Source organism: Phascolarctos cinereus, unplaced genomic scaffold (genome assembly GCF_003287225.1).
Source record: "Phascolarctos cinereus isolate Bilbo 61053 unplaced genomic scaffold, phaCin_HiC Scaffold_5;HRSCAF=322, whole genome shotgun sequence".
NCBI classification, from domain to species: domain Eukaryota; kingdom Metazoa; phylum Chordata; class Mammalia; order Diprotodontia; family Phascolarctidae; genus Phascolarctos; species Phascolarctos cinereus.
Genome location: NW_027555958.1, coordinates 112,557,424 through 112,573,133, shown reverse-complemented (window position 1 = coordinate 112,573,133; position 15,710 = coordinate 112,557,424). Strand labels below are relative to the sequence as shown.

At 36.6% G+C, this 15,710-nt stretch overlaps 1 pseudogene; it reads left to right on the top strand.

Annotated features, from left to right (window-relative positions):
* Positions 1-15,335, top strand: part of LOC110198260 (ATP synthase peripheral stalk subunit d, mitochondrial pseudogene) — a 30,434-nt pseudogene extending 15,099 nt beyond the window's left edge.
* Positions 15,336-15,710: the final 375 nt, after the last annotated feature.

Here is a 15,710-nt window from a genome sequence, read left to right as displayed (position 1 = left end):
AGGTACTATTTTTAACTTTTCAACTTTTTTCCTTCCTTATCACCAGCCCTTTATGTGTTTTATTTTTTTTAATGTCTTTATTGCTAATAAAATGCTGGTCAATACTTTTCCTGTTTCTCACTTGGGGCCTTTGCTACAAAAACAGATTCTTAACTCTTGGTAGGCAGAAAGCAAAAAGTTTACTGCTGTGCTATAAATGGTGTTTATGCCAATAAAAAAAAAAGGTTTTGGAAAAGTATCTGATAAGTCAGTTTCCACCCAAACATCTACTGACTCTTTTAATTTATAATTGAACAGCCATTTTTGTCATCCTTTAAATGGCTTACCCATCAATGTACTTTGGCAGTAAATTAACAAAACGGCACCTAGATTGATTCTGACTGCATTATGATTATTTGAATCATAACAAATGATGACAACAAAATTCTATTATAGGAGGATGCAAACCTGAATAAAATTTCTACCAGTGAAATCTTAAAGGCCAACCAGTAAGAGTTTTCTTAATTCTCTTGGCTCTTTTGGAACTACTTAACACTGTTTATGACTAGTTCCTTTTTACAGGTCTCTCCTCTTTGGTTTCCATAGCACTACACTGTATGACAAACAATACCCTATAAGCCCAATCTCCACTACCATGTTGATAACAATCTATTTGTACAATAGGTGTCATCTTCATCATTAATATGGGAAAGTGGGAAAGGAACAAGCATTTACTAAGTGACTGATATATACCAGTCACTGTGCTAAAAGTTTTACAAATGCTATGTCATTTGATCCTTATTAACAAGCCTGAGAGTTGGGTGATATCATTATCTCCATTTTATAGAATAAGAAACTGAGGCAAACAGAGGTTAAATGATTTGGCCAAGGTCACAAAGCTCTTAACTTTCTAAGGCCGTATTGGAACTCAGTTCTTCCTCTCTCTAGGCCTAGCACTCTACTTATTGTGTCACCTAGCAAAATCAAAGCTTTATGAATATTCTTATACGTCTTATCTTACATTGACTATACATAAGATGAGTCCCACATACAGTCAATGTACATATAGGTATCTGTGAATTCTAGTGGATGATGATCCAAATAAGGACTGATAGAAAATTAAACGATAAAAAGTAAGGAAGTCATTTTCCTCCTGTTTCTTCCATTTACTGACTGATTCCTGAAATTGTTTCAGAGGCAAACATCACCTTGGGAGAGCTTAAAACATAAATTCCTTAGTTTAAACTCTTTTTTGGATTGTTCAGTACTTCAGTTGATCCATGATCTTTTACATAAGCAATTTCTCCAAAAGCAATGATTGCAATACATTTATATTTGTTCATTCCGTATATGTAATACCTTCCATAAAGGAGCCATATACTGCAGTGAAGGGCTTGTTTTTGATCTTTACACATTATAAACAGAATTCAGGCTGCTCATCAGTTGTTTCTTACTTTTATTATATCAACTGACTGCCTCCATTCCTAGTAAAGTATTTCCTAAATAAAATATTTTGTGCCTCTTCTCATACACAATTTCTTTTTGCCAATATGCTATGGCCTATATGCCTAAATATATCCACCATAGGTCTTTCCACTGGCTTTTGGATCACCTAGAACTTCTATTCTCCAGAAATTGTGGTATCCCATGATATAGAGCCACATTGAATCATCATTAGAATACTGATGGTAAATATTTGGATTTTATGGCTTGGTCAATTTCTGGAATATTTATGTAATCTATTTCTATTTTGCTACCTTTCAATATTTTAGATTTTTGAAGCTTGATCCACCTTGATTTTTTTTTAGATTTGTTTCCATTTAGCTCAATATATTAAGTTCTGATTTTTAATTTCACCTCCACTTATGATATTACTCTTCCTATATGTTAATTTAAGCTCTCTCTCTCTCCCCTCCTCTCTCTCCCTCCTATTCTGTCAACTTTAATTTTCAAAACTATTTGCTTATGGATCATTTGTTTCTCTTAATTGTGTACTCAATTCATAAATTCATTTTTTTTTGTTACTGTGTATTCAGGGATACTTTTTTTGCTTTTGTACTATTTTAATTAAATCCTATAAATTGTGATATATTGTCTCATTATTATTTTCTCATCAATGTAATGTTTATTATTTCTACAGTTTTCTATTGAACACACTCATTACTTGAGAGTATCTTAATGTACTCATTATATAGGTTGTTATGTAAAAAGAGAGATCCTACTTTTTCTGTATGACTACAGAGAAAGGAATTAGGACCAATGTTTGGAAACCACATGGAAACACAATCAAGAGGAACTTCTTAACAATTGGAGTTGTCTGAAAACACACCAAGCTTCCTTCTGAAGTACTGACTTCCTTGTGACAAGATATGTTTGAGCAGAAGTTTCAGATAGGGGATTTAACTAGACAACCTCTAAGTCACTTGACATAAAAGATTCTATAATCTTTCATTTATGTGATTTACTGTTAAAGCATTTACTCTTTTTAGTGGGCCAGTCAACATTTGAAGATAATTCACTGTATCTTATTAGATGCTACAAATCACAAATTTTTACATAAGAAATATCAGAACCACATTATAATAGAAACTATTATGTGATAAATGTTGGCATAATGTAGCTTACTCTTAGACAAGCCAAGGGATTCCAATTATACAAATTTAACCTCTGTAGTAGCCCTGCAGATTGAATGATGGGAGAAAGTTGTAGTAAGGGTTCCAGTAATAAACACTATCCCTTTTTTTTCTTTTGCATGTAGTGCAATCACATGGGGAAAACAGGATCAAAATGCAGGTAAATGAATTCATCTCAGTGAACCTGAAGGGACATAAAAAGTCTTATTAAAATTGAATTCTTTTAAAATGCAAATGGTTTTTCCATAGACATAAAAATAGTGGGGGGGGTTAAATTAAGCAAGTGTTTCAATATAAAATAGTAGTTGTAAATTGTAAATAGTAGCTGTATTTTGGAAATTAGGACAGTGCTCAACTTTGGCATAGGATGCAAGGTCTCTAAGTCCAAACAATTGGGAATAAACAATGTCCTGTACTGGATCCAAATTATCTCAAGCCCTTTATCTCTACTTTTCTTGGTTTACATTATTCCAGTATCTTCAAATTATATACCCCACCCAGATTGCATTTGGCCCAAATAATGTACCAGAGTAGAGAATGATCATTGCTCCCCTTCTCTCAACTCATTTCTAGATCAATTATCTTCCAGTTAACTAACTAATTTCTTTAAGTTCTTTAGATTCAATAATGCGTATTTGTTGAGTTTCTACTATATGCAAAACACTGGGCTGGCTCCTGGAGATACAAAAACAAAAATAAAACAATCTCTTCTCTTCAGAAGCCTACCTCCAATTGGGAAGGGAGGGAGTCAAAATGTACATAGATAAGGATAATAGGTTTGCAAAGTCCCAGTCTAGACATTTGTATCATTATACAAAAGAGCTTCACATGAATAGGCTTCTGAAGGGGAACAGAGGTTCTTGGCTTTTCAATCTATTCTTCCTTATAGCAATTTACATAGATTCTTAAGTAATCTGCTTCTGCAAAAAAAGAATGGAGGACCCTATCCTCCCCGTTAGAGCCTGAAGAAGTTATTCTGTGATTCTTTCCTGGGCTACTTTCTTCATTTTAATTGGCTATTGAAGAAAAAAGTGAATGTGCATATAAAAAAAGCATCGAGGCCAAATCTTTCTTTCTTTCCTGCTGGTCATGAGATGTAAGGATGATTCCTGGAGTTCTGCCTTACTCCCTGGCCAGTTAGCACATGGCCTTGTAGGCAAGCCTCTTTCTGAGATGAGGGAACTTCTTGTTTGTGTCTCCTTTCCTTTCATAAAGGGTCTCATCAATGTAAGGAGGCCAGTGTTAGTTTTCAAGTGGAAGACACTAAAACGCATGCATACTAAGGAAGGTCCTGCCTACCTATCTCTTACCAAATGAACTTTTTCCTTGATATGTGTGTGTATCTGTATGTGTCTGTGTGTATACATATATACATATATACACATAAACACATCTATACATATATGTGTATACATGTATATATAATACACACATATATACACATATATTTATACATATATGCATGTAGACACATACACACATATATGTATGTGTATATTTCAGTGTGATTTTATTTTTGTGTGACACCACCTCTTTAAGTGGTTGTCATTCAGTAAAACCCGGCTCCTTATACTGTTCCAATTTTCTCTAGGATTCATGGGCCTAAAATAAAGGTATCAGTAATTTTGAAAATTCCTCCTTTTTTTTTCATAAAATTTTTAGGCAGAGGTTAGGCCATCCCAGGGAGTAGGAGACTTTTGAGACTTGAAGAAGTTGAAATTTCTAACATTTCATGATATCCTGCATTACCAGAAGCAGACTCACAAAGCACTTAGGCTGCCAGGAGGGAGAACATAACAGCTCATGCTTCGAGGACTGGCTCCCCATTGGCCAGTCTATCTTTATGATGTGAATAAATAAAAATACAAAAGTACAAAAATACAAAAGAAAAGTACAAAATAAAAACCAAGTAACACAGGACAAGGCTAGAGATAAGACAATAATAACTGGTAGAATCAGAAAAGGCCTCATGGAGGAGGCAAGACCTGACTTTTGCTTTGAAGGAAGAAAGGAAGGTAAGGAAGAGTATCCCAGGAATAGAGCCTTCCTGTGCTCTATGTGCCTGGAGGCAGAAGGTGGGATTTTATGTACTAGGAACAGCAAGTGGAATAATTCATTTGAATGTTGAAAGGGTGAGAGGAATGAAGCATAATCTACCTGGAAAAATCACATAGAGTAGCTTGATCTTATCCTAGAGGCAACCAGAAACGTCTGAAGGTTACCAAACAGGTGAATGACATGGTTAGGCTTGTGGCTCAGGGATATCAATTTGTTAAGTGTGTGGAAGATGTATTGCAGAGGGAAGAAACACTTAGAAGGTAGTTACAATGTTTCAGGCGTGAGGTAATGAAAACCTAAACTAGCCTTGTGGTCATATGAGCAGATAAAAGGTGACAGTAGGTAGAAATAATTGGATTTGGCAACTAATTGGAAATCGGAGCTGGGAGAAAAGGAAAAATGAAGAGTTGAGGATAACTCTAAAGTGGGGAAGCTGAATGACTTGAATGGTGCCCTCAAAAAAAATAGAGAATTAAAAGGAAGGAAGTTATTGTCTTTTTCTTATAATTTAAGCCTAGTAGAGTCCTAGGTTATGTAGGCTTTTGATTGTTTTACAAATAGAAGCTTGGAAGAAACAGCACAAATTGAGAAAACCAAAAACTATCTTTTAGGACTGTTTTGCTTCTTTTAGTTGTCCGAAAATTGAAATAATCAATGATGTTGTTAGAGAGTTCTGATGAATAGGGGTTTTTTCCCATCCTTTTTTTTCATTCTTTGTTATGAGGGATGGCTCTCTATAATGGAAAGAAGATAGGGATACATTGGGGCATACAGATGATGTAAAAACAAAAGAGATGAATAAAAATGCATTTTAAAGACTAATATCTGACATTTATATGATGCTATAATCTTTGCAAATCAACTTATGTACAGTATCTTATTTGATCTCAAGAATCTTATGAAGCAAGTTTTACAAATATAAGTACACCCATATTCTAGATGAGAAAATTGGTGCTCACAGAGGTGAAGTCTCTCTAGTCCATAACGCTAGTGAATATGAGGTAGGGTCCTGCCTAAGTCGAAGTCCAGCACTCTTGCCAATACATCACATTGCCTCTCAAACAGAGGCTGAGGAGAAGAACCAATATGAAGACTACAACTCTGGGCCTTAATGCTTAGCAATTATTATGCTAAAGAGTTTGTATGACCAAATTCTCATCCCTGCCTTACAGACTCATTGATTTAGAGTAGAAAGGGACTCCAGTAGTTACACTCTGAAGAAATTAGGATCAGAAAAGTTAATTTACTTTATCACACTCACAACACTAATGAGTGTAAGAAATAGGACTTGAGTCTAGGTTTTTCTGACTTCAAATTTAATATCACTCTACCACACTGTTTCTAATGATTTCAGCTCTTGCCTCTTTATACCTACAATAATGTTTCATTAATGCCAACTTAAACAATGAGGGAGGAATCAAAAGCTTTAACTTTGGTAACTTTCTTTACTGAACACAATACTTACATCAGGTAGAATTAGATTTGGTGTAACATATTCTATGTACATCACTTGTTGTACTGGAGTTTTTTCACTGATCATGTTTTCTAATATTTTAGGCAACTTAATTAGAAGTCAACATATGGTGTTGAGCATACTTGCAGATTATTTTAAGCTAACGTTTCCAATGTCTGTTTTGGGAAATGGAAGACTTTCCTGGTTTGTTCTTTTTATGAAGTGTATGTGCATAACTAAAAGATTACAAATTAAAAATAGGATAATGACCAAAGTAATTATATTCTTTTTAAAAATGCATGCCCAAGGATTAATATTTTTATAACTTCAGTGCTATCTATAATTTTTCTGCTGCTGTTCATAATAGCAGTTATGTCTCCTTGTGTGGGATGGAGAGGCTGACTAGCAGGACCTTACCTGACTCCAAAAAGGTAGGCCTTCTGGAAGCCATCTCCAGTCATCCTGATCTATATTTTGCCACTGGACCCAGATGGTTCAGGAGGAGAAAGCGAGGCTGGTGATTTTACACAGCCCTACCTCACTTAAATCCAATTCACTTGCAAGTCATGGCATTACCTTCCTGATGTTATGGTCTTCTTCAAGAATGAAGAACAAATAACAACAGCTCAGTGCATGGAGTACAGTGTTCAAAGCCGCTGAACTCAGTATACCCAACCCTTTGCTGCAGCACTCCACTAACCAGAGATAGACCTTCCAGCTCATGTAGTCCAACACCCTGACTTGAGAGATGAAAAACAAAATGTATGTGTTTGTGTAAATCACCTCTTCTATCTGGATCTCAGGTTCCTCCTCTGTAAAATGAAGTGGTTCAATTCCATGTAATAATTCAATATACATTTATTAATTGCCAATCATATTCAAGGAACTATGCTAGAAGTTAGCAAGACAAAGAAAAAAAGAATGGTTATTGTTCTCAAGGACCATATATTCTACTGGTGGGATAAGACAAGTACATAAACTTATTTATAGAAAACTGGGGAGGGAGCGAGTACTAATATGAGGAGAGGGTTGTAGAGGGGTCAAGGAAACTTTGCAGAGAAGGTTGAATCTGAACCGGGCTTTGAATGAAAACAAAGATCTTAAAAAGGGATTCTTACCCTGGTGTCTATGAATTATATGGATCTTTCATGCGAGGTGGATTGAACAGGGCTAATGACTGGAAGCAGAGAGACCAATCAGGAGCCATTAGGACACTCAAGGCATAGTGGTGACTCGATGGGATGTGTCACCAGGGTTGGTGGGGATAGAGATGACAATGGATGTGAGAGATGCTGTGGGAGAAGACTAAGCAAGACTTGGTACCTGATTGGTTGAAAACAAAGGTGGTAAGTATGAAGGAAGAAATCAGTCACAGACCTGAGGTTGTAAATCTCGGTGACTAGGAAGAAGATGATGGCTCCCTCAACAGATACGTGGAAGTTTGGAGAGACTTAGGGCTCTAGGGTAAGACAGTGAGGTCCACTTTAGATATAATGAGTTTGAAATACCCAAAGAAGGAACACGCAGGTAGTAATGGGCATCAGGCAATTGGTGATGCAAGAGTACAGTTTAGAAGAGACATTAGAGAGGCAGCTGGTGGCGCAGTGGATAGAGCAAGTCAGAAGGACCTGAGTTCAAATACGGCCTCAGATCAAACACTTGACACTTACTAGCTGTGTGACCCTGGGCAAGTCATTTAACCCCAATTGCCTTAAAAAAAAAAAGGAGAGACAGAGCTAGCTATATAGAGTTGGGACTTATCTGCATAGAGATGATAATTGAACCCATGGGAATAGAATACATCATGCCACTAGGGAGAAAGTGGGGAGAAAGACAGACAGGTGGACAGAAACATGGTCAGAGAGAATGAAATAGAGAAAGAAACAGAGAGATAGAAAGTCAGAGAAAGAGAATACAACAAAAGACAGATAAGGATGCTCATCAGACAGTATAGAGAACTGTCCTGGAAAAAAAGGGAGAAAGTATGCAGAAAGACAAGGGTGTTGTTTGTCCTTCATTCTCAAAGAAGACCATGACATTATGGAAGTGATGCCATGACATGCAAGTAAATTGCATTTAAGTGAGGGTGGGCTGTGCAAAGTCACTAGCCTCACTTTCTCCTCTGGTACCATCTGGGTCCAGCAGTCATAATAGGATGACTGGAGATGACCCCAGATGTGGTGGAAGACCTTGGCCTTTTAAAGCTAAGGTCTTTAGCAGGTCTCAGTTTGCCTGAGGCAACACTCATTCAGTGATTAAGGTTAGGTTAAAAAAAATGAGGCAAAGAACAGCCTCTTTAACCTAGTCCAGAAAAAAAATCAAACGGGGAGGGGAAGACCCTCAGGGTCACTCTGAATCAACCAGGGCTCAAACAATGAGCATGTGAGGAAAAAGAGAGAGAGAGAGAGAGAGAGAGAGAGAGAGAGAGAGAGAGAGAGAGAGAGAGAGAGAGAGAGAGAGGGAGGAGGGAGGGAGGGAGGGAGGGAGGAAGGAGGAAGGAAGGAAAGGAAGGAAGGAAGGAAGGAAGGGAGGAAGGAAGGAAGGAAGGAAGGAAGGAAGGAAGGAAGGATGAAACAAAGAAACAAAGAGAAAAGAGAGATGAGAGAGTGAAAGAGAGAAAGGAAGGAAAGAGAAGAGAAAAGAGAGGAGAGAGAAGGAGAGAAAGAAGAGAGAAAGAAAGAAAGAAAGAAAGAAAGAAAGAAAGAAAGAAAGGAGGAAAGGAGGAAAGGAGGAAAGAAAGAAAGAAAGAAAGAAAGAAAGAAAGAAAGAAAGAAAGGAAGAAAGAAAGAAAGAAAGAAAGAAGGAAAGAAAGGAGGAAAGGAGGAAAGGAGGAAAGAAAGAAAGAAGGAAAGAAGGAAAGAAAGAAAGAAAGAAAGAAAGAAAGAAAGAAAGAAAGAAAGAAAGAAAGAAAGAAAGAAAGAAAGAAAGCAAGAAAGCTGTATTGTTCAACTGGCCCATTCCAGTTGGGTCCTCAATGGGGCAGCTCCTGCTACTCATAGGGTATTGTTTGTTGGACTCAGACTAGATATAAATAGGAATTGTTTCTGTTTTGGCCAGAAACCTGAGGGTCTTCTCCCAGTTTGTTTTTTTTTTTCTTCTGGACTAGGTTAAAGAGGCCATTCTTTGCCTCATTTTTTTTTTTTACCTAGCCTTAATCACTGAATGGGCATTGCCTCAATCAAACTGAGACCTGCTAAAAACCTTAGCTTTAAAAGACCAAGGTCTTCCACCACATCTGGGGTCATCTTCAGTCGTCCTGATTTTTCTGGCCACCAGACCCAGATGGCTCCAGAGGAGAAAGTGAGGCTGATGACTTTGCACAGCCCTCCCTCACTTAAATACAATTCACTTGCATGGTATGGCATCACCTCCATGATGTCACAGTCCTCTTCAAGAATGAAGGACAGACAACAATAATAAACTGCCTCTTTCCAGCCTTCCTTCTTATCCCCCTCCCTTAACACAAGTCTTGAAGAAACATTTCTCCTATTCCTAAGAGACATATCAATTCAGTTTAATTCAACCACCATTTATGAAGTGCCTACTATTTGTGAAGAACACTGCTAGACACTGAAAATACAAAGGCAAAAGTTAAACTCTTCTCCTCTCAAGGAACTTGAACTTTGTTGGTAGTTAATTCAAATGTTGTTCGTCACTCATTTTAGTAGAGGACCAATGATATCATGGGGTGATGCCTCATGAATTGGATTTAAGTGAGGCAGCGTTGAACAAAGAGGTCAGTCTTAAAATCTCTTCAGGAGTCATGGAAGTTAAGTGGTGACACAAAAGTCAAGAAAACTGGCAATAACCTAAGATGCAGTGGATTACCTTAGCATCTTCAGTATCTAAGCAAGCTCTGAGTACTCCACTGGGCCAACTTCAGCCACCTTCATGGCCATTGGAACTAATTGTTCTCATCTTCCCATTCCATGGGGGAGGGCAGGGGAAGTCTTCACATGCTTGGGATAAAAATCCCCCTAGCTCACCAATGGGTTTGAGGCCTGTTGATTACCCTTACCCTAGTTTAGCCTCTCTGCCAAGATGATTTTACTGGAGTGTGGCCACTGTTCATGCTACTAAAGAAGAAACTGAAGTCTATAAATACACATAGGCAACATTAATTCCTAGGTTTCAGTATATGGTTTGTTCTTCTTATTTCTTGTTAAGTCCTATCCACTAAAGCCTTTAGTGGGATGGAAGTTAGACTACAAGATGTCTAAGATCCTTCCCAACTTTAAGGTTAATACTTCTTCCCCTTTTTCCCCAACCTCCCTTTCTCATACCATTGAAAAGAATTGAACACCCACTTCAACATAAAACTCGGGAAACAAGTATAAATGTATTTAAAGATTTTCATTCTCATCTATTAAGCATCTACATGTGTAAAGGCACTGCATAAGTTACTTTATACCTAGATAATTACAAACAATTACCACTCTGTCTACAGAGAGCAGCTAGATACCTTGATATAGAATGAGGTGAAAATTTTGCATTTATCACCACTCTTGAAGGTAGTAATTTAAATACTTACCTAGAAAGATCATATAGTCCTGTCAGGTAGCAAGATGTTGTACCATGGCATATGTGAGTATAAATAGAGTGTTGCTATGGTAACACTATAAGTTAGCAAACTCTTAGAAAGGAAAAGAGTTACTGTGCCTCCAAGGAGCTCATTGTTGATGGGTTTTGCTTGAAGCCTTTACTGATCATCAGTTCAGAGCATTGAAACCAATGTACTTAAAGGTTATCAGCTGCTGCCTTGGCTTTCTCTCAAGTAATTGCTCTCCTAGCTTATAAATCTCTGCACAGCTTTGCTTCTTCTGACCTACTAAATTTTCATTTCACTCATGTAATTAATCATTGGCATGCTGAATATTTGGAAAATATGAGCTATCTAGCCAAGATCAAAATAGACTATTAGTTTTATTTCATAGAGAGAAGAGTCCCTGAAGAAATAACTATGTCACACAGAAAAAATATAAATATTTGCATAATGGTATCCAAGGAGCACAGAGATGAATTTCAAACAGGAAAATTTATAGTATACAGTGAAAAGTCTTATGTCTTGAAGAAATAGGGATCTCTGGTGAGTCTAATTCTATCCAACTCAGAGGTCATTTGGTGATAACAATAGCAATATTACTACTACTAATAATAATAATAGTAATAATAGCTCTTGAAACTTTACAAAGCACTTTGTAAATGTAATATGATTTGATCTTTAAAAACTTCCAAAGGTAGGTGCTATTATTGTCAGCATTTTACAAAGAAGGAAACTGAAGGTGACAGAGTCTAAGTGCCTTGTCCAGGGTTGAATTACTAGTAAGTGTCTAAAGCAAGATTTAATCTGAGTTGGTACTTATCAAATAACATTACAAATAAAACATAGTGTATCAACTAAAATTCCCTAATTCCTTGATCCTCCACTCCTTGAGGAAAATTCCTTGAGGAATGATGACTGAATATTCCCCACTCCTCACAAATATCTTATGTCCCTGGAGCTCAAGCTCATTTCTTGGTAAGCTGTTGGTGGTGAAACATCTTTACAGACTTTGTGTTATACACTGGTTCCCATGTGTTTTCCTCTGCCAAGTAATCAAGTAATCTTTCTAAGCTAAGGGTTGAGATTTGTTTGAGATTTGCTTTGGGAATATGTAATGATTATCATATTTCTCTGTCCTAATGTTTAGGATGTGTTTTATGTTAAATTAATGTATCTGTTACATTTGCTAGTGTTTAGCTACTATATGATTCTTCATGTGTCAAGCTAGTGTTTATGATGTGTTAAAATAACATATATTCACATGCATACACATATACTCTTAGTGGGAAAAGAATTGAGGAATGGTATGCATCTGTTCTTGTGGAACATATCTGTGTCAATAGAGAGGATGGAAGATCGTAGGATCTAGAGCTGGACAACAACTTACTCATTTTTCAGATGAGGAAACTGAGGTCCGGGAAGGTTACATAATTTATCCCAAATATATCATTAATAAGTGGCAAAGCTACATTTCAATGACTACAGTCCAATCTCTGAATGTTTATAGGGATCTCAGCAGCAACTTATGTAGTTGTGGTTTGACTGAGGCTATCTCCTAGGCAGAGCTACAAATTGAGAATTTTTAAGCCTGGAACAAATTCATAATGGGATCAAATAGCAGGAGTACAGAGGACAGTCAGACCATGAAAAAAAGTCCCACTAGGCGTGGTGGAAGTCTGGCCCCTAAAGGGTCTTGCTGTTACCTCTATCTGGGTTGAAAAGAGAAGATGAAGTGATGCTTCAAAGAGAATTGAGCCATGAGAGAGCCAATGCTGGTGGAGAACCCTGAAGTAAGGTAAACTGTTGTCAAGAAGAGGTTTACTCAACCCCCCACCCCATGCTCAAGATATTATCCTGGGTCAAAGCACAAGTCTCTCTTATGATAGTTATGGTTCTTCTCCTAGGCAACTCCTTTCTAAAGAGATTATGAGACCATCAGCACAAGTAGAAAGAGATAAAAGTTGAAGTCAAATACTATGGTCTGCTTGTAAGGGTGTAGAAGGGTTGTGATGGGAGAATTTGGAAGAGCTGCATCAGGTTGGGAAAGACAGAAAATCTACAGAGAACCATTCCCAGACCTTAGAGTTGATTGCATAAAGTTGTGTGACCTGCTTCCTGCAACTTCATATGAACAATGTAAGTAAGTGAGCTCCTTAATATGTACAACTAGAGATATCAGTTATCGCATTCACTCAATCTTCTATGTGATTTGATAGAGCAACTGTGAAATTAATAATAAAAAAGTAGAATAAAAACTCCTCAATAGAAGGGACTATTTGGCTTGATTTTTGTAACCTTAACACTAGCAGGCATTAATATATTTTTTTAACTTGAAAGATTTTTTTAATCTAGTCAAAGCTATGTCTGACCAAGTATAATATCCCAAATAAGTCATTGCTTAACCTCTGCTTGAAGATCTCAAGTAAGTGGGAATTCACTAACTCCCAAGAAAATCTATGCCAATGTTGAGATGAAGCAAGGTAAAGACCATAGAGAGCCACTCACAGAGTCAGGAAGACCTAGATCAAAGTTTGTTCTGAGAGATATAATGGCTCTGTGACCCTGGGCACATCATTTAACTTTCAGTAACCCAGACAAATCTCTAAGATTACAAGTTACAGACCAGGTACCCATCTGCATTGGAAGAAAAAGTTTCCCCCACTAGAAGTACCCCAAATTAATAAAATTTTAGGTCTGGTAAAAACAAAAAGAAACTCTTTTAAATAAGCCTCCTACCTAAGGTAAAAAGCAAATTAGTAGATTCTTGGTAAGTGTTGGATAATGATGATATGAGTATGTTTGAATGTTAATTTATATTTATGTCCAGAAGGTACAGTAGATAGAGTTCTGGGCTTGGATTCAAAGACATGAGTTCAAATCCTACCTCGAATATTTAGTAGTTGTGCCACTCTGTGCATATCATTTAACCTCCTTCAGCCTCAGTTTACTCAACTATAAAATGAGAGTAACAATGGAACATATATCACAAGATTGTTATGAGGAAAAAGTGAAGTGATGCATGTAAAATGCTTTGAAAACATTAAAGTAATCCACAAATGTTATTTATCATCATCCTCATCCTCATCATCATCATCCTCATCATTATCATTGAAAGCTCAGTTACATATGGATATGCTTATCCAGAAAAGTGTCAAGCATTTAATAACTGATATTAAATAAGTATAATAAATCATTTCAAAACTTATTTGCATTGGGTTTTAATATTTCTCTTCAAATGTTCTTATTTGAGAATTTTAGCTGTTTTTTATTTTGTATTCTCAAGCCAGTAATGTGCCAATGGTCAAGTTACGAGTAAATTGTCATCCAACAAGGTAGTATTGATTGCCTAGCCATACCCAAAGCAAGTACAGATTGCAAAATGAGAAGTTCTCTGGATATTTCTTTGCTTTACAAGATTTGATCTCAGGCTGGCGAGGTGTATATTTGATGTCTTTACAAGCTCAGACTAAATATTTTTATCAAGTAACATGTTTGCTTGGCTACCTGAGGAAAATTGGTTCTTTATAAAATGTGTATTACTTTATACTTGAGCAAAGAAATTCTGAATATGTCTAGATTAAAGCCAGTATTCTATTCAATGTTTTCCTCTATTCCATTCTTTTCATGGGATCGATTCAATAAATATGTTTTAAGCACTTACTATGTACGAGGAACTTTTTAGGTACAAGGGACAGAGAGACAAAATAAAGTTTTCTGTCCTCAAGGAGTTTATATTCTATTGCAAATTATTTTATTACTTATTGAAGTTTACCAGTTTGGAGATATTTCCTAAAATGTTAAATCTTTGATTCAACTCAGTAAGCCCCAATGAGCATCTGTTGTGATAAGATTGTAGTGATCAGAGACATTAAATAATCTGTCCAATGTCACATAGGGAGAAAATAGCAGAGTCAGGATTTGAAGTACTCTGACTTCAAATCCAGAATACTTTCTACTATACTACCCTTTAATTTAAGGGGGTGAAAATGTTATTTCCAAGAAGATCAAGTTTTCAATCATTAATATGCTATTAAATGAAATTTTGATAAGGAACATTTGCCTCAACACTTTATTGGTGTCAAAGTATCTGTAGACCTATTAACATTTTTTTTCTTTACCCTTAAAAATGAGATTTAAAAATAATATGTAAGAAATATACAAATTGCACTGCCAGGGTCTGTAAAGTTCCAAGATAGCTGGATGAAAGCTTGCTATGAAAGTTATTGATTAGGCAGCATTTGGGGAGATCATACCTAAAAACCAGAAAGCCATTGCTAATGCCTTGAAGTCCTATAATGAATATCTTGCAACCAGATTGGCTACCCTGCCTGAGAAGCCACAAGTGATCAACTGGGCTTACTACAAGGAAAATGGGGCCAAGCCTGGCCTTGTGGATGAGTTTGAAAAGAAGTTCAATGAGCTTCCTGTGCCAGAAGATAAATTCACTGCCCTAGTGGATGCTGAAGAACAGGAAGATGCAAAAATTGGTACTGATTTCATGAAACCTTCAAATGCTAGGATGGCAGAACTTCAGAAAGAGATGGAAAAGATTGAGAATATAATTCCTTTTGAACAGATGACCATCGAGGATTTGAACCAAACCTTCCCTCAAACCATACTGGACAAGAAGTATCCTTATTGGCCCCATCAGCCAATTGAGAACCTCTAAAATTTGGCCTCAGAGGAAGCTATGGCTCTCCTTTCACATGCTCCTGAAATCTGAAATAAAGCAATTGTAAAGTCTTAAAAAAAAAAAGAAATATGCAAATTATTGCTCATTTGCAAGGAGTAATTTTAACACATGAGCCTTTCACTGAAAATATAAAATTTCTTCATTTCCAAACATGAATCTAGCTTTTTTCCAGCTAATGAGTAGATGGTATCTTTTCAATCACCATGTGTAGTGGCTAGGTCACACATCTTGGAGTCAAGATGACCTGCATGCAATACTTGCATCTAACATTCTGTTTGAATGATCACCAGCAGGTTACCTCTCAGTGCCATGGCAGCTCTTTAAAATTCTAAGTTGAAAAGAATTTGAAGA